This window comes from Odontesthes bonariensis, chromosome 13 (assembly GCF_027942865.1).
Source record: "Odontesthes bonariensis isolate fOdoBon6 chromosome 13, fOdoBon6.hap1, whole genome shotgun sequence".
Taxonomy (NCBI): domain Eukaryota; kingdom Metazoa; phylum Chordata; class Actinopteri; order Atheriniformes; family Atherinopsidae; genus Odontesthes; species Odontesthes bonariensis.
The window spans coordinates 32,775,944-32,803,839 of record NC_134518.1 but is presented as its reverse complement, the minus strand read 5'-3'; positions in this window follow the sequence as shown (position 1 = coordinate 32,803,839).

Sequence of the window (27,896 nt, the reverse complement as noted above, 5' to 3'; positions counted from 1 at the left end):
AGCAGTCAACATCCCAACTGGATATTTCCACTTTGGAACCGAAATGCACCAATGACAGTTTCCAAATCCCAGACTTCCACTCTGAGTTTCATTCATGACAAACCAGACAAAGCAGCCCTGCCAACTTTGTAGAGTGGAGCTGACTTTTCAGTAATGGCAGGAATCAGGAATAAATATGACAGATAACAGAGCAGTAGATGAGGCGTACGTGTGCTTCTATTTCAGCCATTTGAGGACATAAAGGGAACATTTTCATGGGAAATGTAAAATGTAGAATAACATTAAAAAAATGTGGCATTACTGTATTTTGTTTTAGAAATCAAAACATTTTCAATAAACCTAAGAAAAGATCATGGTTTGGGAAGCAGAACTTCCCCGGAAATATGACCATTATCACCTGTAACCCTGGTAACAGTGAGAGGGGTTACATGGCACTGAAAGGATCAGATTATTGGCTAAATTACAATAAGACTACGTTGAGCAAGGGTAATTCTCCTTGGATATTTGGCGGTGAATGAATCGAATCATAGGCACAAAGCGTGTCATACCCCGGTATGATAGGTGGCGCTGTACCCATTCCAACTGTTGCTAATAGAGCCACTTCCTGTTGACCTCTTCACCACCAACAACAACAACAAACTCAGGCATTGGAGAAAGATGGAGAACGCAGAGCAAGATGAAGCTACGTCCCTCTACATTTGGTCTGTGATGAGCTGCTTGTTGCACAAACTCGATGCCCAACGGAGCATTCTCCATCGCGTTGTTTGTTTCTTTCTGACGGCGACAACAACAGGAATATCGTCTCCTTTCACTTCCGGGTCACGACCCCGGGAAAACATCTGGAGCATGCGCAGAACGCAAAGTCTGATTCACCACGTGCTTCAGCGTCTACAAGCAGGTTTAAGTTGACTTTCAGCCGAGTTATCTCGGGGTCTTAATCCGATCCGATCCAATTTTTAATCAAACTAAGGTGTCTACGTGCACTTAATATCTCAGTCTTATTTTAATTTAGCCAATTATCCGATCCTTTCAGTGCCATGTGACCCCACTGAGTTACAAGGGAGGAGGAGGAACTTATCAACATGGGATTTCAACTCATTACACGCATCTACCACTGAAACAAAAAGAATGGTCTCAAGTATTTCTGAGAGCAGGCTCGAGTTTCTGTCTCTAAGTGGCGCTTCCTTCTGAAAGTCCTGCAGAGAAACGCCATTTCTCCTGAAAACTGAAAGTCCTGATGAAGAAAAGTCCTCTTCACCTGGTGCAGGCCTAAAAACTGGACCTCCAGGTAGTGAGGGCGGGACGGTGAAATGGCATCTGGGTCGGTCACTGCTTCTAATTGGCCCCGTTGAAAAACAGCAGCTCTTGTTGTTGCTCAGACGGGCGACACAACAGACTGTAAAGGAGCATTAAAGAGACCACGACCACTTTCACTGGACTGACACGTCGTTTAGTCTGAGGGAGCGCGGAGAGATGGCGAATAGATAATGAGACGGCTTAAAGCTTGATCTCGAGAATAATTTGCTTCTTTTGCAGCATGGCCTCGAGTGGGAAAGCATTCATCAAAGGTTGGTATGAAATAAAGTTTGTTCAAAGATCCTTTTCCTCAAACATTCAGGACTTGGAGGGCGAGAATGACAGAGGGGAAAAAAATCCAATTATTTTCCTCTTTTATCATTTCACTCTTTACAAATAAGACACACTGTCTGAGAGGCAGCGCAGTTTAGTTTTATAATTGCTGTTTTACCACCTGCCAGTTCAGCTAACAGTCACTCCATCTCTACCCCCTCTTCTCACGACACTCCAGCCACATATAATCAGCCCTGCTGCAATTAGAGCTGCCGCTGCTTCCGACCGCAGGAAAAGCAAACTATCGTTTGTCAAACAAGCTTCGAATGAAGAGCAGAGACGAAGATATTTAATATCTTTTTATTGTCGTAACCGTCCAGCCCTCGAGGCTTATTAGTCAGTAAAGCTGCTCCGTTGTCTCCTCGGAGGAGTCTTTTGGTCAGGAGGACGTGACTGTGTCGTCGGCCATTTTGTCAGCTGTGGAGAGGATGGCTGTGTTCGAAACCGCATATTTCTCCTACTACTCATACTAACTTTTTGAGTTAGTATGCCAGTTTGAGTAAGCGAGAAGTTCCCGGATGCATACTAGATTGGCCGAAATGTTGGGTATGCATCATGAGGTTACTACTCATACTCAAACTACCCAAGATGCAACGTGACGTCGCCGATCGTCATTTCCTGTCAAAATGGCAGTTTCAAGCTAGCTACAACGAGGGTAGGTTCACTTCCTGTTTTGACAGGAAATGACGATCTGCGACGTCACGCTACGTTGCATCTTGGGTAGTTTGAGTATGAGTAGTAACCTCATGATGCATACTCAACATTTTGGCCAATCTAGTATGCATCCGGGAACTTCTCGCCTGCTCAAACTGGCATACTAACTCAAAAAGTTAGTAGGAGTAGTAGGAGAAGTATGCGGTTTCGAACACAGCCGATGTCTCGTCTCAGAATCAGAACTGCTCAGGAAGAAGCTTCCTAACAACAAGCAACGAACATTTTTAAAGCCCAGATTCAATATTTACTGCCTGATTTGATGTTATTGTGTTTATTGATTTCAGATTTTTTTCCAAACATGCCTCAAAAGCTTTTTTAATTTCCTATTGATGAACGTGTCCCAATCAAGGCCTCTCCCTTAGACTGCCACCCAATCCCACAGCGGCGGACCCTTACAGCGCGTCCTGCAGGCGGGGGGATCCACAGGAGGCCGGTCCCATGCAGCGCTCACAGACGAGCCTCCCCCACAGGCCTGGCTCCGGGGTGAGGCCCCGGTCTCCCTAATCTATGAACCAAAGTAACATCGTTGTGAGGCGCAGTCTGAGCATGCTCAGTCCTGAGTGGAGGTGGAATCAGGCGCCTGAAGTAAGAGGAAACGAGCAGCGCTGCTGGTGAAATCAGCTTCCTGTTGTGCTTCTTCTGAGTGAGGAAAAGTGCATGTGGTGACGCCGATGTGCTTCTCACTCAGTCTTGTTCTTTGTAGATGAAATCTTACCTTACATTTTGGGATTCCGAGCCACCCTGCGATGCAATCTGGGCGGATATAATAGCTGTAAGTGCTCATCTTGTCTTCGTGCCGGAGGTGCTGCAGCGCAAATCGAATAAAGCGGCGTCACTTGCAGCTGCTGCTTCATAAAGTTGTTTTTTTTCTGTTTGCTCTTCCAACACAAGTTAATAGCTGCGCAAATACACTGATATGTTACATGTTTGCTCCTGAATGTGGGGACCGATCGCACGAGAGAAAAAAACAAGTAAACAATAAACTTCTCGGCTTCGGTGTGAAAACAGAGAGAGGCGACGAGATGTTCCCCGAAAACAAATTATCAGAAACAAACAGAAACCAATAACCCGCTCCCCCCACCCCCCCACCCCCCTCCTCCTTGATGTTAAAAAAAAAAAATCCTCTCGGTGGCGTCGACACCCTGCAGCCATAAACACCAGAAAATATGAAAAGAGAAAAGAACATCAACAAAGCAGGGGGATGAAATTTCACTGTGAGGGCGAAAATGAGAAACGACATAATAAAGCGATTCTATTAAAAAGCCATCTGACCGTTAATAAAAGCAATGATTTGATGAGAACGTCCTGTCGTAGAGCCAGAGGCGGCGGAGGAGGAGGAGGTTCAACCGGCTTTTATTTTCATGCTCTGACATTGCAGAGAAGGGAAAAATGAGAAGTGTGTTTGTGTGTTAAGGGGGGGGGCAACATAAAAACAATTGCTGCCTCTCCCATCTCTGACTTAATGAGATTTGGTGGCTGCTGCTGCTGATGTGGCCGAGGCTCAGGTATTATTTGCTGTTGGAGGTGACGGCAGGATTGGATGAAGCACACATCGACTTTCTCATCTGCTGCAGAGTATCCGACTCGAGCTCCGTCAGTCTGCAGCTCCGTATGCTGCATACTGACAGACGGGAGGGCACATTTGCATTTCAGGCGCAAAAGCAGGGGGACAAATACAAATCGTAACATCTGTGGACGACATGAGGCCAAGATTCGTGTGGAAATGCTCCATCTTCACTGTTTTGTTAATGCAGCACAGTTCTAATTATAAACAGCATCATGGATCTCGCTACTTTAATTATCCTCTACTGTTGTGTTAAAATGCGTGAACTCAACATAAGGCATCTTGGGTTGTTCCAGATTCATGAAACTCAACATTTAGAACTCCTCAAGACTTTAAGACGGGTCAGATACTGTCATAAGGGAAACATTTGACAATGTTCTCTTTAAAAAGGCCCAAATGGATCAGTCCCAAAAAGTTCTGAACTCCCAAACTAGTCCTAAACTGGCCCACCTGAGCCACCTGTGACAACAATATTTTCATTTTTTCTTTCCTTTTTAAATCATCAAACTTAATGATCAAGTAATAATTTACATTATACTTTATTTCACTAATATATGATATGATATATACACTCACCGGCCACTTTATTAGCTACACCTTAACAGTAAAAGGTTGGAGCTTCTTTTAACTTAAGAACTGCCTTAATTCTTCGTGGCAAACTTTCAACAAGGCGTTGGAAACATTCCTCAGAGGTTTTGGTCCATATTGACATGAAAGCATCACGCAGTTGCTGCAGATTTGTCGAGCTCAGTTCAGTTCTACATTTATGTAGAAGCAAAAGTCATTTTGAGTCCAGTTAATACAGTTTGATTCAGGGTGATAGTATTTATGAAATGCCCTTTTGTAAAAAGTTGTAAAGTTAAAGAATCCGACAGATCATATAAGATCTTTAACATCGTTTTACAGTGATGGTGGAAAGTCATTTCAAGTAGTCTGAGTGGCTGTTTCATGGGGCTGTGTGGTGTTTTGACTGGTTTTATAAGCTGCTTTTACTCATTTTATTGCTCGTAGATGCACTTTATCCTTCGTTTTTGTTCTTGTTGGCACCAGGAAATGCACTTTAATTTAGTTGTTTTGTACTTTGTATTCATACAGTGATATAGTGACAAATAAAGATCTCTTCTGTTCCATCTTCACCTCGATTTTATCCCCCCATCCTGAGCGTGAACAGGGAAGGTCAGCCACCTGCCTTGACTGGTTCTCAATGAAAGCTTCTCCATTCAAATTTATCAGAGACATGGGCTGTGTTCGAACCCACATACTTCTCCTACTACTCCTACTAACTTTTTTAGTTAGTTTGAGTTTGAGTATGCGAGAAGTTCCATACTATGCATACTAGATTAGCCGAAATGTTGGGTATGCATCATGAGGTTACTACTCATACTCAAACTACCCAAGATGCAACGTAATGTAACGTCGCCGATCGTCATTTCCTGTCAAAATGGCAGTTTCAAGCTAGCTACAACGAGGGTAGGTTCACTTCCTGTTTTCAAAACAAAAGTACCAATTGTATGGTAATGGCTTTCCCTGTGATAAAAGGAAACGGGTATTTTATTTTGTGAAAATAACCGGAAGTGCGTTGCTCACTGCGGCTAGCTTTAGTAGCGCCGAATTCGTGGGAACAAAATTGTAAATAGCCGGTATTTTGTCAGGTTTTCAACACGTTGGGGATCTAAACGACTACTTTCTCACCTGAAAATGTTTCAAATGTTGCTAAAGTTTACAGAGTTTAGAGCTTAAGAGAAATCAGCTTCAGGCCGGCTGATTTCGGCTCGGGCAGGAGCGAAATGCATTGTGGGTAAACGCTCTGCATACTGTCTGATCGAGCAGTATGTAGAATGGAAGTATGCGGTTTCGAACACAGCCTTGGTTTGGTTTTTGCACTTATTTATGATGCAGGATATTCGGTAGGGATCAGAATAAGGGTCGGGCTGGTTGTTTATCTATCAGATGGTGCAGTAACAGTAGAAAGAAAAATAGCCCAATGCTGCACGTTGTTTAACACGTGAGTCGCCCCCGAAAATGTCCTGAAGGGTCAGTGGTCAACGCAGCCTCGGACACACGGGATTCATAAAAGAGATGTCAAAGAGCTCGGTGTGAACATAAACACAGACACAAGAGATTACACAGATTACAAGACAGTCATGGCAGAGAGCTAAAGGATTTCATCAGTGTGGCCGACTGCAGGGAAACTAATGGGAAATTAGCTCTGCTCTGTGTTAAGAATGTAAAATCTAACAGCATGTCTGATCCTGCAGAATAGCTGCAGCGACCGCTGCTGTATTGTGATTTTTAAGAAAAATGATTTCATGAAAATAAAGATGCAGCTTTGTGGTTTTGCTCATAAATAAACACCTTGTTCTTCCTCACCTGTCACAGTGGCTGAGGGGGGAGGGGGGAGGGGGGAGGGGGGGGGGGGGGGAGCAAAGCGTGACTCGGTATGAAGCATATTTTCATGTAGTAAAGCAGTTTTGAAGCTTTGAGCCAATTTTCTCTCCTGTGATTGTGCAGGAGGCGTTGATCAAGAGATGAGAGATCCAAAGAATGATCTGATTGGGGGAAATCAGGCTGCCAAATATTTAAAAGTGTGGATTAAAAACTGACCGGAAATTAAGTTTGTGACAAAGATGCATGAGACACAAATGTGAAGTTTGATTTCCAGTGGAGAACAGGCTGGAGCGATGAGGCTGGATTTCATGTCGTCTCTTTGATTTTTATTTATTTCATCTTGTCTCAGGACTTCCGTTTGTCCCAGTAAGAGAGTAACTGAGCTGCAGTCTGTAAATGTAAACTATTCTGCTTAGATCTTTACTGCTTATTTATCTCCGTCCACTCACCACTGCTGTCCCCCACTGGGGATATCATTGGAATGGTGGGCACGTCCTGTGAATGTGTCCCTCGGTCCACCCTGTACTTCAGGAAAATGAAAAAGAGATGTTGCCTATTCTTGTGGGTTAGAGCTAAAATGGATAAAGAAAAGCATCTTTTGAATGAAGCTCTACCTGCGGCATGTTGGACACGGTTACAGTGTGTTAAAGAGCGGGACATTCAGGTCAATCTGCCCTTCTGTTGTTGGGCTTTCAGCATTTTACAGAGAAAGCTGAATGTTCTGGACAGTATTTGTCTGGACAATTTGTTTTAGATTGTTGTAAGAAAATGTATCAAATTGCATAAAGCAAGCATATTTGTCTGGTGCCGTGTTGATAATATTATCATAAAATATCAATTTGAGGTGCATTTAGAACATATTATTCATGAGTTAACTGTGATCAATAATTCGATTAATTGCAGTTGATTTGAAATATTCAAACTGAAAGTCTGGGTTACAGACACCAGTCAGCAGTAATAACATCTGAAGTAGGAGGATGTATTATTAAGACTCGTGTCCATTCAGTAACAAACACAGCTGAGGATTATGGGTATTGTAGTCCTTACAGCCATCCAACAAGCTGTTAATATAGTTTAAATGTAGTTTCTTCAAAGATTCATGGTTAAGGGTCGGGGAGACTCTTTTAAGAGCAAATGGAAAGCCTGTACGTCCATCAGTGTGCTTACTGCAGCCTTTTCCTCGCATAGTTCCATGTACTCCATGAATTGGATCCGCAGCCTTGTTGGTCTTCGCTCAGCCTTTTGTGGAAAACGTGCATCTTTGTCAGCAGATGTGATGTCATGTCATTAAACATCTTTTTGAATGAGTTCTGCTGCTTCGAAGGGATTTCGGTGACCAAGTTCGAGACCAGAACAGGTTGATTGTTGTAGGTTGCGACCCCTCCCTGGTCACATGGGTCATCTGCCACAAAAAGGCAGATCTAGCCACATTATTAACCACAACGTTGTTCAAATCTACATGTAAATGATCCTTTTTGTCATTTATAGATGAGAACATTGTGTTTGTTGTGCCAGGATGGAATTTATTCAGGCCTAAGGGCAGCGCTGGCTGAATGATAGGCTCTCAAACTGATGGTTCCCGGCAGTTATTTAGCAAAGCTGAGGGTCCATTCATTTCTGCTGTCAACACGATGTCCATAAACCTTTTCAGGTGAAAACACACTGTAAGAACTGCAGCAAGGAAACGAAGCAAGACTGTTTCTCTGTTTCAATCCATCAGTACAGCTGTACCCACAACTGACATCACATCACTTACTTCAATGTTCAAGTTAAAAGGTTAAAATGCTGCAAAGAATATCAGTGCAGTGAACACAGAAGGAGAAAAACATGCTGGACCGTGATAAAGGTTACAGATCAGACGGAAGTCCTCCAATCAAACAACCAAAAGAGGTCATTTGTTCACGTGCTTGAACCCAACTCTTAATGACGTCCTCTAAACCATCGATTCTGCAAGCAGAAGGAGGGAATTCTGCCTCGTACTGTCGGCTGTTTCCTTTGAGAAGCCACAGGGTCGTACTGAGCGTGAACGAGGGGCACAATTACACTTCCTGGTTACATTCAAGTTAAACGGCCGCATTTTACTGAAACACTGGTTGAGTGAAGGCAATAACATCGCTTGGTTAGGAGTTTAAGAAGATCAGGATTTGAACTAAAAATCTTGAACCTTAATTTTGATACTTTTCACATGCAGTTCCTCTTATAAACACTAGAGGTCAGATGTTTTTTTTTACGCAATTATTGGCCTATGCGAACCACTAGGGGGCCCCCAAGAGCAACTGACAAAAAAATTGGTTGATTTTTTTTTGTTTGTTTGTTTTTTTTGTTGGTTTTTTTGGGGGGTTTTTTTGCATGTATGAATGATGAATTCTATATGATCAAAGATATATTATTGTACAAACACTCAATTTTACGTCAACAGAGTGCTGCTGCTGATGTCGACCAGAGGTGGGTGGAGTAGCCAAAAATTGTACTCAAGTAAAAGTAAAAAGTAGTCATCCAGATAATTACTTGAGTAAGAGTGAAAAAGTGCTTGGTGAAAAAACTACTCAAGTACTGAGTAACTGTTGAGTAACGTCTGATTTATTTGTTAACACAAGCATTCAATCAGACAGACAAAAATACTAAATAATCATCTTTAGGCAAATTAGAGTTCATCCAATTGATAAAATAAATTATTTGCCAGCTGTAGTTTATAGTAGGTATGTAAATGATCAACTAGAATATTATTGGCAGAAATAGAGGGCCCCAAAATCCAATTTTGCTTTGGAGGCTTGAGCCAGCTCTGCCTTTACGGCCATCTTTGGCCCACACAGCCAACAAAAGCCACCTCAGTCAGCACAGTCTCTGATCCCAGTCACCAGCTCGTTGTTCCTGCAGCCTGGTCGTGGCTCTGTGCTGCAGTCCAGCGCAGATGCACGCCCGAGGCTGAAGCAGTTTTTTATTCTGGACTCATTAAAAGCAGAGATGGGACCAAGTCACACATGACTCGAGTCCCCATCTCTGATTAAAAGCCTCTGTCAGCTCTTTGGGAGTCGTGGCTCCTGTTTTTTTTCACCTGCTACTGAAGGCCGATGTTTTCCCAGAGAGGCTGGGATATCTTCTGATATGAGGATTCAAAAGGTCAGCTGCCAAAGCAGCACCCAGCCCTCACCTCTTCAGCTGGTCTCTGCCAGAGTTTTGCTCAAACAAACAAAGAAAAATGAAAAGTTGCCTTTTAAATCTGCTCAGAACCACTCGGGGGCCCCGGTCGCTGAATGAGTTAAAGTGTGTCAAAACGATGGAGCTGCGGGAGGATTGTTGATGACTTCGCAGTCTTGCAGAAAGCTGACGAAACAGGAGCGGTGACAGTCTGTCATCCGGCGTGTCAGTTTGACTTTTAAAAGGAAAATATAATAAAGCTATAACGGCAGAGCAAATTGATTTCTGAGGGACGCCAGGCGGTTAACCGTGCAGGGAGCGCCGGGACATGTTTGGCTTTCAGACGACAGACGGAGAGCAGAGGAGTCCTCAGACACGGCGATCAGCGGTGACGGCTGCACAGTCGAAAGAAATCCAGATTAATGTGAACGCAGCACAAACGCAACCCCCGCCCTCACTGTCAGCGGCTGATGTTCCCACGTTTCTGAGCGCTGGCCTGAATGGCAGCATCATTACCACCAGGAAATGAAGAAGTCTGAGGCTCAGGTATGTTTCAAAGTGAAAACATGTCAGGGAGAAGCTTTCAGAGGCAGTTTGATGATGAAAGACTCTGACACAAAAAGTACCTTTGATGAGGCTGATGTTTTTCCTGTAATTTTGTAGCAAATGTTCAACTATTTCATAAGAAAATGAACAAAAACCGGCAAACTGAGAGGCTGAAGTATCAGAGACACGCCACCCCTCTGCCCCGCTGACACTGTTGTCCATAAACTGAGTTTTTACACGTTCCCACGAACACCGACTCTCCGGGTCTCCTGTTTCCCCCCAGCATCCAAAAACATGCATGTTAATCCACATTGTGTGAAAGAGTGTGCGTGTGCACATGGTTGTTTGTCTCGTTTGTGTCTGTGGAGCCCTGTGATGGACTGTTGACGAGAGATCGACTGATACGGTTTTTTTTAAGGCCGATGCCGATCATTTTGACATCAGTCTCAACCGATCCCCGATATCTGGGGCCGATTTTGAAGCCGATATTGGTTTTTCTACTTCCATTTACGTGAAATGTAGAACAAATGTCTCAATTCAAACAAAAAAGAAACATTTATTAACAAAACATTAACAGCAAACAATGTAGAACATTTAAGTATATAAAGGCCTCAGTACGCTTCTCCGTGGCCACGCAGAGGCTGTTAACCTTTTGAAGTTCTCCGTCGGGATGTCGGATACGCAAGGCAGTTCACCTCCCGATCAGTAGGCGCCGCTACGTTAGACGACCTAATCTCGCCACGTCTATCGTAAAAGTGGTTGATTGATGGTTCACCTTCTGGCTCCGTTCCACTCCTCACAGTGAACGATGGCGACCGAGAGAGAAAGACTGTTGTTGGAGTTGGAGCTTGTTGATTTTGAAATGCAAATAATTTTGACCAAATGTTGACCGGCACACTGACAGTAAACTCTTTCAAAAATGGCGGTGTTGTTGTTCTGAGAGGAAGGAACTAAACCGGAAAAGTGATTCCGGAAATTATGTTGTTAGCCGACCAATCACAACCCTTGTGGTCGATAGATAGGAATTTTGGCCGACGCACGCAAGCGACGGAGAGCATCTGTCCGTTGACGGACAGATGCTCTAAATCAGCCTTAACAATAAAAATAAAGAATCTTAACACTTAGCAGCTTCAGGCCATTGTAGTGCAAATTACCCTCCTAAAAATATCAGCATGGCTGCTGAACGCGTTAATTGAGATAGGTGAACGCACGCACGTATCGGCCGATGCTGATACAAGTTAAAAAAAAAAAACGCAAAAATCGGGCCGAAATATCTGCCGACCTCTACTGTTTACCCGTCCAGGGTGTGTGTCCCCCCCCCCCCCGACCTTCTGATGAGCCCAGCCACCATCCAAAGGAAGCTCATTCCTGTCATTTGTTTCTGTACTCTCATTCTTTAGGTCACTGCCCAAACATTGTGACCATAGGTCAGGGTTTAAATGAAGGAGCAGCACCCTCTTCACTCAACTCAACTTTATTTATAAAGCCCTTTAAAACAGCCGTGGCTGAAACAAAGTGCTGTACAAACAATAACAATATTAAAGCCCTATTCGGACGGGACTAGTTTAATGGGGGGACCTGGGGTAAAGTAATAATAACCGGGAAATCTAGTCCCGTCCGAACGCGCCATGTCAGTAAAGATAGCGGAGTATGTCGGTAAACTTTGCCGAGAATTCTACCTCCTGTGAAACGGTCCGGAGTATCTATCATAGGTAATACTAATCCTGTGCGAATGCGACCTTCGGTAATAAGTACGGAATATGTCGTCACATCCTTTTAAAGAGAGAAACAATTAGGTGTCTGTTTGCAAACATGGAGGTTCTGGATGAAGCGCTGCTTGCAAGCACGCATGGTCGGCGCCATGTCTGTTTACAGATGGGGTTTACGGAAGTGAAATGAAGACGTGCATGGCATCCAGGATGTGACGGTTGTGCGTAACCAACAACTCCTCCCATGTTAGATGAATATTACAGGGATTTCTTGTCCCGTCCGAATTGGTCATTTCTTCTCCCTGGCGTCGTCTCGTTAACCAACATTACCATACGTCCCCCCATTGAACTAGTCCCGTCCGAATAGGGCTTAAAACAATAAAAACAATAACAGAAGCAGAGTCTCATGCAGGGTTAAAAGCCAGGGAATAAAAATGGGTTTTAAGACGAGTTTTAAAAACGGACGAGAGCAGCGCCCTCTTCACTGCTGACGACGCTCCAATCCGACCGCGAGTCTCTCACTCCGTCCTCTCGTTCATGAACAAGATCCCGAGATACTTCACTTGGCGTACAGACCCAGCACTGACCCAGAGGGGGCACGTTGCCCTTTTTCAGTTGAGAACCTTAGCACTTTGAATTGTTTTGTACATGAAATGTGCTATACAAATAAATTTGATTTGATTTTGAACCTTAGATTTGGAGGGAATGACTCTCATTTCGACTTCTGCTATTTTATCTGCATGTCCCGACACAAGATTAAATTAAATGTAGGTTTATTCAAATTCAATTCAATTCAAAAATACTTTATTTATCTCATAGATAAATCAAATGTTGATGTAACTCAATTAAATCAAGGAGTTATTATAGATGCTGATGGCTGTGGGCAGGAAAGATTTCCTGTAGCGGTCCGTTTTGCATCCAAACTGAAGAAGCCTTTGACTGAAGAGACTCTGTTTTCTGATAACAGTCTCATGGAGAGGATGTTCAGGGTTGTCCATAATTCTCTTGATTTTATGCAAAATCGTTCTTTGCATTATCGTCTCCAGAGGTTCCACAGTCGTCCCCAGAACAGAACCAGCCTTCCTTATCAGGTTGTTGAGTCTTTTTAGGTCCCTGGTTCTGATGCTGCTGCCCCAACAGATGACGCCAGAGGAAATATATCATATATTTATGTATATATATATTATAGATATATTATTATAAGCAGATGAAACGTTGAAATGAAACCACCTTTCATTCCCTCAGCTGCAACATTCACACAAGTAGTTTTCTGCGACAAATGTGCATCTCACCGACTTCCAAAAGTGCCTCTGAAAGTCTTCAGTTTGTCCAGAATCAGGACAGATTCAGTTTTAAAAACTCATTCGTTCATCCGGGCTTGATAAAACAGCAAAAAAACATGCAACGTAACACTGTGGAAACATGAAATAAACCATCTGATCTGACTGCTACTCATCCAAATTAGAGCCTGGCTCGGGCCGGATTTTTCTGTCCGAGCCCGGCCCTCAACCGACAGAAAAGTTCTCAAATCCGACCCGAGCCCAAGATTAATTAAAATATTTGTGTCCGAGCCCGCCGGAAGACCGAGACCAGTGACCAACGCAAGACGGCGCACCCTAATCAGTAAATACACATTGGTGACAGAGCACCATTATCCACCATAATCCATTATAAAACATAGGCTACACATTAATGGCGGTGCACCATAACAAATGCACAAGCACTCTTCGACCAGAATAAACACCCGTTAAACTCAATACAGAGAGAAAAAAAAAGTTGACTAATAAAACAGTAGAAACATTCTCATTTTCCACAACTTTCAGTTCTCCAGAAGCTATTTTTCTTTTAATGTCCTCCATAGCGCTTCCAGCCAACTGAGCTCGGCTGCACTGATCGCACGTGTTTAATGTAAAGTTGTTCGAATGTTCGATATGCGTGCGTGCGCACCGAGCATGCACAGACCACAGATGTACACAGATGCATGCTGCACGGCATGAGGCACGAATAGCCTAGAGCTGGGCGATATGACGATATATATCGTGAGGACGATAGAAACATGTCTATCGTGACTTTTCGCCTCTATTTTTTCTATTGTGATAAACTTTTTTTTTCATCATTGTGCTGTCCTCGCAGTGCGTATGCTTGTGCACAGCTAGACAGCCAGCTAACAATTAAAAGTCCTTCAATAAACCACAAGGCTTGACTTTTCCTGTATTTTAATGAAGTCCTCTTGTCTTCTTTCTCATTTGTTTTTTGTAAACTGAAAATAATTACAGACAGAAACACAACTGTTAAACATTATACAAGCAAAGCGTTGTATAACTAAGTTTTGATTAGCAACCGAGATAAATGAAAATGAAACGAGTTAGCATCTACTGAAAACTAGCAGAATACATTTCGCCACCATAACAAATTAAGTCTCCATAGCAGTACTTACAAGATAAATATTCTCCAAGGCAAAAGCGTCAGAAACACGTCAACAATATGTTTTAGCTGTCTGCTTTGCTCCTCTTTAATCAACTGCACCTGACAGCACCACAGACATAGCTATATACTAAAGAACAGAGCGCTCACACCTTTGCGGTTTCTATAACCAAAAATGGGAGCACTCACTCTGACGAGGTTTGACATAACCAAGGACCATAAACAGATCGAATTGACAACATATTGGATAGGCGTATTGATAAACGGATATAGAGAGGCTCACGGACTTTTGGAAGTTTGAAGGAAGGGTACCGGCGGTAAGTCAGTCATGTTTACTTAATAATAGCACCGCCGAGTGCATGGTGTTCAATGGTTCTACACTGCTTTGGTACTGATAACAAATCAAGTTGTTTACTGTCGCGGGTATTTTAGCACACATGTGCTGGTTGTGAGTCGTGGCCGATGGACTGAAGCTAGCCTAGCCTTCTAGTAGCCGTGCAGAGTAGAACTACCAGGGAGGTTCTAGTGCTATGGCTATTTGCAGACCGGCTTTTAGAGTACCAAGAACTACTGTTTCCTCTGTTAGTTGTACTGACAGCGCAACCTTTCCTGACTGTCATCGCGAAAAACAGTAGGGTAAAGCCTGATCTGTTGGATAAATATCTGCACGCGTCTTTGTTTTTTTTTTCCTATGTGCTTGTGGTGACCAAAGCGCTGAACACTGAGCAGACGCACGTCAGTGAGAGAGAGAGATCTGCAGTTTTTGTTAAAGCAATGCAACGAGACACAGCAGACGCAGCAAAATGGACTCCATCCTCAAAGTTGTGAATGTCGAGTAAAAGAGCATGTATTCACAAAGCTGTTTGTTCACTCTTATGGCCCCGAGTTGCGCTGTGTTGTTCCCGGTTCGGGGTTGCGACTCCCACATTGGAAAACGAGATGACTGGTTAAAATAGGCGATGGCGGATTTTTTTCGACCCTGTCCCTTAAAATAACGGACTATGAAAAAGTCTAATGCAACCTCTGTTGTGGTATATCGTGATATATATCGCTATCGGGATATAAAGTAATCCATATCGTGATATACTTTTTTTCCCATATCGCCCAGCCCTAGATTAGCCTACCAACATTTTCATTTATACATATTCAATTATTTATGTTTATCACAAAAACTGACGTTTGCAATGAACTGAAACCTGTCCTCTGGCTGTTTATAATTTTCACGATGTCTGCTTGCTTTCAAGCCCGACCCGAGTCCGACAAGACGTTCTAATTTTTTGTCCGAGTTCGGCCCGGCCCGTCGGGCTTCGGTCGGGTTGCCATTCTCTAATCCAAATGCAGTTTATGAAGCAAAATCAGTCTGATTTTGCACTGTACGTACGACAGGACGAACCGCACATTACAACAAAGAGTCTCTTTCTGCAGAACATCCCACAGATGCAACCAGCACACTGGTCAGACTTGGTCACCTGACTTGGATGTAAGAGTTGCTGGTGTTTTTGTGCTGCAGGGCCCAACAGCTGCTGTCTGTCTGAGCAGGTTTTAATGAACACCGAGGAGCCGAAACAGAGTCAATTTCATCACGTCCAGTCAGAGGAAGAAGAGGGGGAGAGAGAAGATGAAACAGCAAAGGGGGGGGGGGGTCAAGAGGAGGAGAATCAGGTGAAATGATGAAGAAAATAGGGAGAGGGTGAGTCAAAGGACACCGGGGTAACTGAGGAGGAGTGTGATTTATCAGCTCCCTGCTGCTTTACAACAGATAGTTCAAGGAAACATCTTTGATTAAGGAGTGAACCTGCCTCAGTCAGATCCACACTCCTGTTTATTAAATGTGCGAACAAGTATGATGTCGATAAGAAGGAAGGTGCTTACAGCGGGTTGGGAGGGAGGGAGGGAGGGAGTGTTTGCAGAGTGGAGCTTCTCCTAAACAACTGAAAACAGGATGGTTCCTTTAGGTAAAGATTAAATATGTATTTGTTGTATTTCTTTGAGTTTATCGATAAATGGACGGGTGAGGCTCCAAATGCAAGAGTCTAAACAGTCTGCATTATGTTTAAATACAGATAAAACTTCAGTTTATAGCTTAATATTTCCAGAAGCATTCTCAGTGCAGCATCGTATTTATAAAACAAAGCAGATGTCACAGCAACTTTTCTCTCTGGCGACACAATTTCACAGTTTTCCCTGTTGTGAAAAAGTCGAATTTCTCAGTAATTTCGTGGAGGCTGAACACTATTTTTTAATGTTTCGAGTGCTGTGACTTGACACCTGAACTCTCTCAGAATACAGAGCCATCATTTCAGGATAAATAAACTAGTTTTTAAACAGAAACTGAAAATAATTGCTCTTTTAACTCAAAAAGATGAAATTATTAAATTTTTCCGAAGATTTATCTTTGATTTTTTTTTTTTTTGCCGAAAACGTCCTTGTAATTTTACTTTTAAGCAACAAATTAAACAAAAAAAAATCATCCAAAAGGTTGGGACTTCTGTTTAGAAATGAAGACGAATAAATTCCCACTTTCTGACAGCTGTCGCCGTGTCTTTGTGCGTCTGTTGGGCTGCGTTAAATACATGTGAAAACGTTGGAAAAAAGAAGGACAGACGCTCAGCTCTGCAGCTCATCTGCGGCTGTCAGTTTCTCCTTAAACTGATGAGGACAATGAAAAGTGTGAAAGTCTAAAAACGGCGTCTGGTTTTAAATCCATATGTCCGTTCATTCCTCAGTGGAGGCAGAAAAAAACAGAGCGTAATTACGCCGAGCTTTCTGAGCCTGATGTGGGATTGATTCGTAACTGCAGGACATCCTTGGACCAGATCCTTAAAAATTAAGCGAGAGGAAAAAAGGGGGAGCTGCGCCTAAAGTGAATTTAAAAATGCAGGAATAATTACACATATACCGCAAACTAATTAAGAAGCTGTGAACTCTGCGGCCTCATTCCTCCCTCGCAGTGATTACAGGACTCATATTTCAGACTCACGCAGGCAATTCTTCTGCAATAAATGGACAGACGGAAGCAAAAAACCCGACAAAAATGGACTTGTGACATCAGACACGGACTCGGAATATTTATATATATTAAAAAAGGAAGAAAGTCAGACTCTGGTTACTATTTCAAAGTCGTCATTTTAATTGTGTTGGAGGGAAGAGAAAAGAGAAAGTCTGTCTGAAAGAAACATGGATATTTTTATAATTCAATGGAAGTAATTTATATCAGCGGGAGGCTGGAGACGGCCGGCCGGCGCAGCGGGAGGAGCAGCGCACAGAGCGCCAGGGTCCAGCCAGAATATCGCCAAAAATAGGATTAACAGCTCTCACAATAATTAAAGTTGGTGGAAGAAGAATCCAGAAGTCCGCGGAAGATAAAACCCGCTGAAGGAGAAGCCTTCAGCTGGACTCAGACGCAGGAAACTGGCTTTGAACTGATTTCTTTGCTGCTGTTTTACTGACTTAAAACGTCTCACGTGTGTCATTTATTCATTTTGTGTGATTACAACAGGACTTCCAACTGAACTAAATCTATTTTCCAAGTTATGTTAAGTTGTTTTGGTGTTTTTTTGTTGATTTTTTTGTTTCTGCAGCTCATCCAGAACGCTGCTGCTGGAGTTTTAACCCGGACTAAGAGATCTGAACACATCACAGCAGCTTTAAAATCTTTACTCTGGCTTCCAGTCAGTCACAGAATAGATTTTAAAAGCCTGCTGATGGTTTACAAATCCCAGAACGGTTTAGGCCCAAAATACATCTGTGATATGTTCAGAGAATATAAAGCCAGCAGAGCTCTTAGATCCAAGGACTCAGGTCAGCTGGTCCAGTCCAGAGTCCAGACTAAACATGGAGAAGCAGCATTTAGCTGTTATGCTGCAAACAAGTGGAACAAACTGCCAGTGGAGATTAAACTTTCACCAAATGGAGACATTTTTAAATCCAGGTTAAAAACATTTCTGTTCTCATGAGTCTATGCATGAAATCTGCACGATATCTTTTAATTTATCTGGACTGTTGCTTGTTTTTAAATTCATTTAAACTGTTTTATTTGTTTCTCTTTCTATTCTTTTATGTATTTTTAATGCTTCTTCCACTCCCTGCTGCAATCCTTTTATTTTATGTAAAGCACTTTGAATGGTTTCGTACATGAAATGTGCTACAAATAACTTTGATTTGATTTTTTGTCTCATCTTTGCAGTTAATTTGTGTCTCTGTGAACATTTTGCATCACTTTGTGTCTCTTTGCTGCTGTTCTGTGCTTTGTCTCCACTTCGATCACCTTGACTGGATCCGACTGAGGCTCAGTTCTGTTTTCTAACAAATTGTTGCCTCACATTTCTCTGATTTCAGAGCGATCGTCAGGAATCAGAGATCGGTAAACGGCCCGTTAACGCTGTCATGTCTTCTGTTAGAAGCGTAAAGGATCCTCTGTTGGAGTAGGAGGCGACACGCTGTTGACGGAGAGACGAAAGAAAACAGAAAGAACAGAGAGGAGAGCAGGAAGAAAGGGAGAAAGGTTTAAAGTGGGCCCAGCTTGGTCCCTCTCTTCCGTCTTTATGCCACCAAATCTTCCCGGATGGATTAACAGAATCTGCAGCTGCTCTTCAAAGTCAGCTCCGCATCCTTCCTCTCGAGTCCGTCTTCTTCTCTTTTTGCTTCTTCTGCTTCTTAGAGCTGCAGATACTCAGAGAGGCTTTATCAGCTGCTGTATAATTTAACAAAATCCTCCACAAAGACCTCGGCGGCGGCTTACAGGCAGGGAACATGCAGGGAGAAACACACCGAGGCGACCCTGCCACACAAATATGCAAACCCCCACTCCTGCCAGATAAAAGCAGAATTACGAGCGGCACGTTTTGCTCCTTTAAATGGAAGGAGTCGCTCTTATCGAGCGGCGGCGTGATGGCGCTCACGGGAGGATGATGATATCGCTGAGGAAAAGAATTCCTTCTGACCTCCTCATCCTTCAGTCCTCTCTTAGTTTCCACTGTCAGCGACGCGTGATCGAAGGCTTTTTAAAGGTGACGCAGACTTTATTTGATGCGTCTGTCGTGTGAATCTGAGCTGATCATGAAACCCACAAGTGTGCTTCAGATTATAAATGTTTTTATTCCACACATTCGTTTAAGGCTCAAAGCCCTCATAATTTGTTCTGTTATTGTAACACAAAAGGTTTGGGATGGCTCTCCAGAAGTAGTTCTTCTTCTGAGGAGGAGGAGCTGGAATAAGATTAAAACAACATAAAACTGGAAACTTTTCTGGTTTCACTCATAAGGCGAGGCAGGTTTATTTGTACAGCACAATTCAACAACAAGGTGATTCAAAGTGCTTTACAGATACATTAAAACAGTAGAAATAAAAAGCACGATTTAAATTTTAAACAAAAAAGAAAGAAATAAGAATAATAGATAAAATCAGGAGTTAAAATGTGATTAAGTTTTGAAACTCAAGCTTCAAATTTGGAGCTTTATTCAAATGCAGCTGAAAATAGGTGTGTCTTCAACCTACATAAAGACAAGACATTTAAAAGAACAGCATAAAGCAGCATAAAAACAAGCAATTTAAAGAGAAGAAAAATTAAAACGCAGTTAAAAGCAATCAAAGAAAAATATAAACTCAACCATAAGCACACGGAAAGAGAAATGCTTTTAACCTGGATTTAAAAGTGCTTCCAGTTGGGGCTGATTTCAGTTCTGCTGGTAGTTTGTTCCAGTTGTGTGCAGCATAACAGCTAAAAGCTGCTTCACCGGGTCATAAAGGACCCGGTTTATACAAGCTAAATCTGTATGAAAACTCTTCATCATGAATCCTAAACACCCCACGTTGCTCACAGCGTTGGACAATCAACCGTTTATAGGGGACATTTCTAACTGGGAACGAGGAAGAAAAGGAAATGTTTGCTGCTCTGGGGTGTTGAAATGAAACCGGTTACAGTTTATTTAAGAGCAAAATGAGCAGGTGTGGAACGAGGAGAGACACACACTGGAAAAAATCAAAGTCTTACCAAGTATATTTGTCTCATTTCTAGTCAAAATATCTCATTACACTTGATATAAGACACAACTGCCTAACAAGTGCTATTTCAGCCAGATATAGGGACTTGTTTGAATACATCTGGAATATCTTGTTAAATGAAAAAGTCTTGAAAACAAATTGTTTTGAGTCACATATCATATGAAACAAGCTTTTTTTTACATTTGAAGAGGTTTTTAAGCCAATTTCAAGATCACTTTTATCTCAAAAGTCCTAAATATCACATCTTATTTCAAGAAATCTTGACAAGCCGATTTTCACTAGTTCCATTGGCAGATTTTTTTGCTTATTTCAAGCAAAAATGTCTTGTTTTTGTTGTTTTTTTACTTATTTTTGGAGGGGCATTTTTTCCAGTGCATCTGATCAGGTGGGTCAGTCCACATCAGATCGATCACCTGTGGATGGAAACGTCGAGGCGGGCAGTTTGTTTTGGAGCCACGAAAATGGAAAAAGAATTCATATAAATGAACATTTTCTCTGCTGTGAGCTTCTAAAACCCCTGCGTCCCCACATGAGGACAAAAAGCCGGTGTTTAAGTTTTCAAATTTAAAAAAAAATGCATCTAAGATTAAAGCTCTTTTGGGTATTAAAAAATACATTTAATTATTCTTATTATTGCAGAATTGTGATGAATTCTCTGATCCGAAGCTCCGTGCAGCAGCTGCAGGAACCCCAGGGCCTCTGTTTGATCAGAACCTGGACAGGTTCAGACCGTCCCCTTCAGCATTAACGCAGCCGACAGATCGGCTCCTGACGGGGGGCTCCTGACGGGGGCCCACCGGTGAAACCGCGCTGACAGAGCCCCGCCGCTAATCCGGCGTTAGCAAGGCAGCGTTTCTGGTGGCGTCTCTCCCAGCTGGAGTAAATACCTGTTCACACCTCGAAGATAAGCAGCCGAGAGCCGCAGCTTTAGCGACTTTCCTGCACGACTTTCACTGTAATTAACTCCATCTCTCAGATGAGGCTGCTGAGCGGCGGCAGGACTGAGGCAGGATTTCACCGCAGGCTGTTCATGGAAACACGGGAGCATTTAAGGGTTTATTCAACGGTTTTTAGCTGTTTGCTACTGGTTCTGATTGTTACAACATGTTTTGTTTTGTTGTTAAAATGGATGTTTGCTGTTTATATCACATCAGCGCTGAGTAGTCACTGCCACGTGAATGTATGGAAGCCCAGAAGGACAGTAAACCTGAGAGGAAACAGGGCGCTCTCAGTCATTTCATTAAAGGCGGTGAATTTAGATTTCAGCCAGACATTCATTTATGAACAAAAGCTGGCTTTAAAGTGATGATAATGGAGTTTGCGTAGTTGGAATATTAATGGCTGTATTAAAGTACCTCTGGGGGGGGAATGGACAGCTTAAGTTGGGGTTCTGGACAAATTAAAGAGGATTTGAGCCTCCATCAGTCATCCAGGAGGGTTGGATCTTTCAGTGTTTGCTGCAGCTGAGGGAACGAGATGAGATCAGTCCTTTTTCAGCCAGGTGCTGGTACCAGAGCTGCTTCACCTACTCAGTGCTGTCGTTACATCCCTTTGGATCCCTCGTCATGGTTTGAGCCTCTTTCTGGTGGAGGGCCATGCTCAACTGAGACATTTTGTCTCATATTCCTGCTGACTGATGTCTGAAATCACCAGTCCAGTTTATAGAGCCTGTTTTAATCACCAGTCAGTGTTTGGGAACGCTCTTAAAGGGATAGTTTGCCTCTTTGGACATGAAGCTGTATGACATCCCATATCAGCAACATCATTTATGAACATCTTCTTACCCCCTGCTGCGTCCTGTGAGCCGAGTTCCAGCCGAGTTTTGGCGTTGACGAAAGTAGTCCGGTCCTAGTTGGCTGGGGTTTAAAAAAATAAAGCGTTTTGCTTCTCAAAACAATATGCGTTCAAAAGAGTAATACATTTGCGTCACAAAATCGTTCATCCAGGAAAAAGTCAGACCTCACAATCGCTTGGCGCTATTTTCTCTCCCTTCGTATCACTGCCTGCTGTGTAGACCGAGCAGTCCCCTGCTTCCGAGCAGGAAACACCGTAACAGGCGCGGCTGTCGGCAGGCGGCAGCATGCAGTGATACGAAGGGCAACATTAGCAACATTTGAAACATTTTCAGGCGAGAAAGTAGTCGTTTAGATCCCCAACGTGTTGAAAACCTGACAAAATACCGGCTGTTTACAATTTTGTTCCCACGAATTCGGCGCTACTAAAGCTAGCCGCAGTGAGCAACGCACTTCCGGTTATTTTCACAAAATAAAATACCCGTTGCCTTTTATCATAGGGAAAGCCATTACGATACAAGTGGTGCTTTTGTTTTGAAAACAGGAAGTGAACCTACCCTCGTTGTAGCTAGCTTGAAACTGACGTTTTGACAGGAAATGACGATCGGCGACGTCACGTTAAGTTGCATCTTGGGTAGTTTGAGTATGAGTAGTAACCTCATGATGCATACCCAACATTTCGGAGAATCTAGTATGCATCCGGGAACTTCTCGCTTACTCAAACTCGCATACTAACTCAAAAAGTTAGTATGAGTAGTAGGAGTAGCATGCGGTTTCGAACACAGCCATGAACTCAAAAACCAAGACATAAAACAACCTAAAACATGGGGAAAATACCATGGGCGTGACAAAATAAAGGTTCATCCTATAAAGGAATAACAGATTTAAATCTTTACTGCATTTTATGAACATTTACATCCTTTAGAAATGAGTTTTTTTAGTAAACAAACATACGAACTTCCAGAAGTGTCAACAGGGAAGGAGTTTAGTTCCTCAGCAGAAGAAGAAGAAGAAGAAGAAATGTGAGTTAGCGAGCATCAGCATCATCTTCCATGTGTTCCAGCTGGTCGTGCATCACCAGCTGATGGACAACGCACACGTTACGGCGTCTAACGGGACATATGTTGCATTCCTATTTCTGGAGTGTCGTTCAACTGTTCCACATGTGAATCTGTAACCTGCTCACTCTGTTACAGCAGCTGCTGTGGACGCTCCGTCTTCTTCCTGTTTTTGACTCGTGAACACGTGCACCTGCAGCCCGCCGCTGACCCGCGGCGCCGTTTCATGGTGTTGCACACACAGAGAAGTATCCATCCGTGTGTGGAAGCGTGTGTTCTGCAGCATCGCAGGGAGATTTTCCCCCTGCGTCTAATTTTATTTTGTTTTTTTCCATAAGAAGTTTTAAATTTAGAAAGCCCGTGTGAGAGTAACGAGCAGCTGGGGGATTAGATTCCTGAAGAAGAAGAAGAAGACTGCTTCTTTGAGCAAGAACAACAGCTGATGTAGGACACTACTCCCAGAGGTTAACTACACCCCGCCGAGGCTGCCGTCCCGCCCCGCAGCAGCAAACACCAAACCTTTGCTTATACAACTGCTCCACCGACTCTCCTTCCCATGATGCTTTGCTGGAAGGAGAAGAAGTGGTTTGGGGGGCCTGGGAGACCAGTTAAAGCAGCGAGCCGACCCAGTTCCCCCTCCTCCTCTCCATTAAAACTTTTGCTGCCCCTCTGGACTTGTTTTTTTTCTCTGATTCGCAGCTTCAGCTCACTGCGGCTGGCCGGCTGCCTAATGGACGCTGTGAAAGCAGACAGAAGAGGATGGAGAGAAAACAAAGCAGGAACCCTGGAGATGCTCCCGCGGGTCCCCGGGGGGCCTCTGAAGGCCGAGAGCAGGGCCCTGAGAACGAGGAGAGTGTTTGAGAGCGTGTGATGAGCTGATGCACAAGCCTTAGCTGCACAGGGAACACTGAAGGCTCCGTCCACACCGAGCAGCTCGGCAGCGTTTCCCTCGTTTCATCCCAGGATCGGCTGCTGGAGGCAGGAAGAAAACAGGAAGAAAACAAAGAATAATACAATTACAGCACAATGCAGCCCTGATAGTATCTGCTTGTTTCTGTGAATACACTGGAAAAAAATGCCCTTCCAAAAATAAGTAAGAAAAACAACAAATACGAGATGTTTTTGCTTGAAATAAGCAAAAAAAATCTGCCAATGGAACTAGTGAAAATCGGCTTGTCAAGATTTTTTTAAATAAAATGTGATATTTGGGACTTTTGAGATAAAAGTGATCTTGAAATTAACTTAAAAACCTCTTCAAATGTTAAAAAAAAAAGCTTGTTTCATATGAAATCCGACTCAAAACAATTTTTTTTCAAGACTTTTTCATTTAACAAGATATTCCAGATGTATTGTCTTCAAACAAGTCCCTATATCTGGCTGAAACAGCACTTGTTAGGCAGTTGTGTCTTATATTAAGTGTAATGAGATATTTTGACTAGAAATGAGACAAATATACTTGGTAAGACTTAGATTTTTTTCCAGTGTAAATTCTAACCCTGCTGAACAGAGAGGGAAGCCAAACCACCATCTCCTCATTCTGAGGGTGAAAAACTTGTTGTGTTCAGCCAGAACTCCTCACATCTCTGAGACGGCTTCGTTGTTCGGGTTTGAATAAACTTTATTGTCCCATGTTTGCACCTGTCATCACTAGCCTGAGAGTATTTGTACTCCTCGGTTCTTTTTGATACCAGATCTCCGTCTTACCTCCTGTTCTGTTGCCCTCTGGTCCCACCTGTCATTGCTTATCTGAGGCTACGTGCCCACGACAACGGTAACGACAGATAAACGCAGAACATTTCGACAGATGTGCCTATCTTGCACACAGCGACGGCGTTTTTAGGAGTTCAAAACGGAGAAAACACAAACGCCCTCCAGAGTGGAGATCTTGAAAACTTTCCAACCTCTCGTCGCCGTAGGAACAGTTCAAAACGCAGAAGTGCGTATTTTGCACACGTTAAGTGGGTTTCTCCATGAACGACTCCCATATCTCACTATATTTATTTTGGACACTCTCCCAATCCACATTATCCACTGCCTTCCTGGCTTTGTAGTTCAGTGTCGTGTTCAGGAGCAACTGGACCTCATCATCTGTCCAAACAAAGTTTGAAGGCGTACTGTTGTTGCCGCCGCCCTTCGCCATTTTCTTCCAACTGACGCGGAGGAAGTAGCCACAAAACAGGCATTTCTCATATTTATTAATATATAACAATATAACTCATATAACAATACCAAAGGTATTGTTGCTACTGCCACCTACGTCCGGGGCGTGCATACTACATCAGCAAACTGCGAGTTTTATACGTTTTCCCTGTTCCCATGGGTAGACAGATATCCACCCCAAGACGCTCGTGAGAACGCAGATAAATTGTGGAGGAAAAAAACAGACATCTGCGTTTATGCTTCAGAGCGTTGTCGTGGGCACGTAGCCTTAAATCTTTGTCCTTTCTTTTGTGTCACGTTCATGGGGTTTTTCCCTGTGTTTTTAGTTCTGTGTTTTAGGTCATGTCACGTCTTAGTTTTTAAGTTCATGTTTAGTTAAGTCTTGCCATGTTTTGCCATTGTTCTTTCCTCAGTCCCCATGTTCAGCTCATCAGCTTCACTTCCTTCACCTGTGTTTTCCCCATCAGCTGCACTCACTCACCAATCACCCTCCACAGTACTTAGTCTCCCGGTTTGTTCATGTTCATAGCCAGATCCTCAGTACCTTTCTAGTTATTCATAGCCATAGCCATAGCCATAGCCATAGCCATAGCCATAGCCATAGCCATAGCCATAGCCATAGCCATAGCCATGTTTTTGTCACAGTTTAGCTTTGGTATCCGGCTCAGCCGCGCTTTTTGTTGAAACCTGTTTTTGAAAATAAACCAAAATTTGTTTTTGAAGAATCTGCATCCATGTCCTGCCAAACCCAAACCTGACATTTTGTCTTTTTGTCCATCTGTCCATCACCTGCTTTGCTTTACGAGTTCTTAAAGTTTTCTTTTCGTTTTTCACCTTCTCTCCTCCTGTGTGTGCCTGGGTTTGGGATCTTTTCTGAACTGCTTGGGATATGCACGTACTTATCTTCTCACACACATAAACTGGTATTTCTGAAGGAACATATCTCGCCCGTTCTGCTGACCATGTGAACACAAATCTTTAGCACAGTTTGGGTCTGACACGGTGAAGCGTGACCTGAAAAGCAGCTACTTATTCAAACATGAAACGGACCATTTCACAGGGAAGAGCAGATTAATGCAGATGTTGCGTCGCAGTTGTGCTTCAGGGCGGCTGACCTGGCATTTATCTTATTGATCAGGCTTTAAAAGCAGAACAAATACCTAAGAATCATAAGGATTTCCTGGCACAGAATTGTCACTTTGGGCCTCATACATGCCATGATCCATCTGTACATCTGTCTGCCTCCTGTCCATAAGGCTCTCGTTTATAATCCCAGAGTAAAAACTTACAGAACTGAGACCACTAAATAAGACTGGTGGTTGTGTAGTTTTCTGTGCTTCTGTTTCATTGTTCCTTTCATTGTTATGTCTGTTTAGCTGAGGTGCAAACAATGTTTTTATGCACATGATCCCATTATTAAGTGTTTAAATATGACTACAGGTTACCTTCTGAGGGTGGGCTGGTGGTTCTGTGGTTGTGAGAGGTTTTCTACACCCTGCAAACACTTGGATTTATGCCTCTGCTTTTACACTGTTGACATCATCCAGCTGTTCATTTTCCACACCTGCTGCATCCTGTTCAGTGGGCTGAAGTCCATCCCAGCTGACACAGGATGAGAGATGGAGTTTAAACCCATCAAGCATGTTTTTGGACAGTGAGGAAAACCGGAGGATCTGGAGAAAATCCGACTGAAAGATCTCCTTAGAAATCATTTGGAAAAAGCACTTTAAAAATGTTCCTGGCAGCAGATTAGATGTGGTGTCTGAGTCCCACAGTCTCAGGCAGACTTAATCAAACCAGAACCAAGCAGAACTGCATGCAGCCGGTGAGGCAACTTTGTATTCCAGCAACACACAGACCGTCATCTCACAAATCTCTCGAGAAATCATCAGCTTCACAGGATAAGACAGAAAGAGTCCCACCAGAGGTTCGAATCTTCCTCCTGCAAGGCAACAAATCTGCAGATATCTTTATCTGATTCACTTATTTAACTTGTTTCTAACAACATCGTAACAAAGAGTCCTCCTGAACCATTCAAGTTCTTCCTGTTTTTTCGCTTCTTTATGTTTCCTCTGCCTCCTTCGGATCGACCGCGGTGCGTAAAACAGGAAGAGGAATGAGCGATTGTGCTGCGAGTCGTCACTCTGTCACATAAAGCCTCATTGAGGAAGATCGGCTCCACGCTCCGTCTTCATTCCTCTGTGGGTGAATGTGTTCTGCTTTACTTCTGGTGCCTCACACTGTCGTCAAACTCGTTGTCAATCTTTTTTCCTCAAGACAGTGCTGCTCAGACCTCACATCTTCAGTATTTTTATCTTATTTTTCATTATAGCCTCAAATATGTTCAGAGGATCTTTCCTCATACTGAACTGCAGATTCTGCAGCAGGAAGGTGACAAAACATCCGGCATATTCCTCTTCTTCAGGCCGGGTTGCAGAGGCAACAGGTTCAGGAGGGAAATTTTGTTCCCACGAATTCGGCGCTACTAAAGCTAGCCGCAGTGAGCTAACGCACTTCCGGTTATTTTCACAAAATAAAATACCTGTTGCCTTTTATCATAGGGAAAGCCATTATGATACAATTGGTGCTTTTGTTTTGAAAACAGGAAGTGAACCTACCCTCGTTGTAGCTAGCTTGAAACTGCCGTTTTGACAGGAAGTGACGATCAGCGACGTCACGTTACGTTGCATCTTGGGTAGTTTGAGGATGAGTAGTAACCTCATGATGCACACCCAACATTTCAGAGAATCTAGTATGCATCCGGGAACTT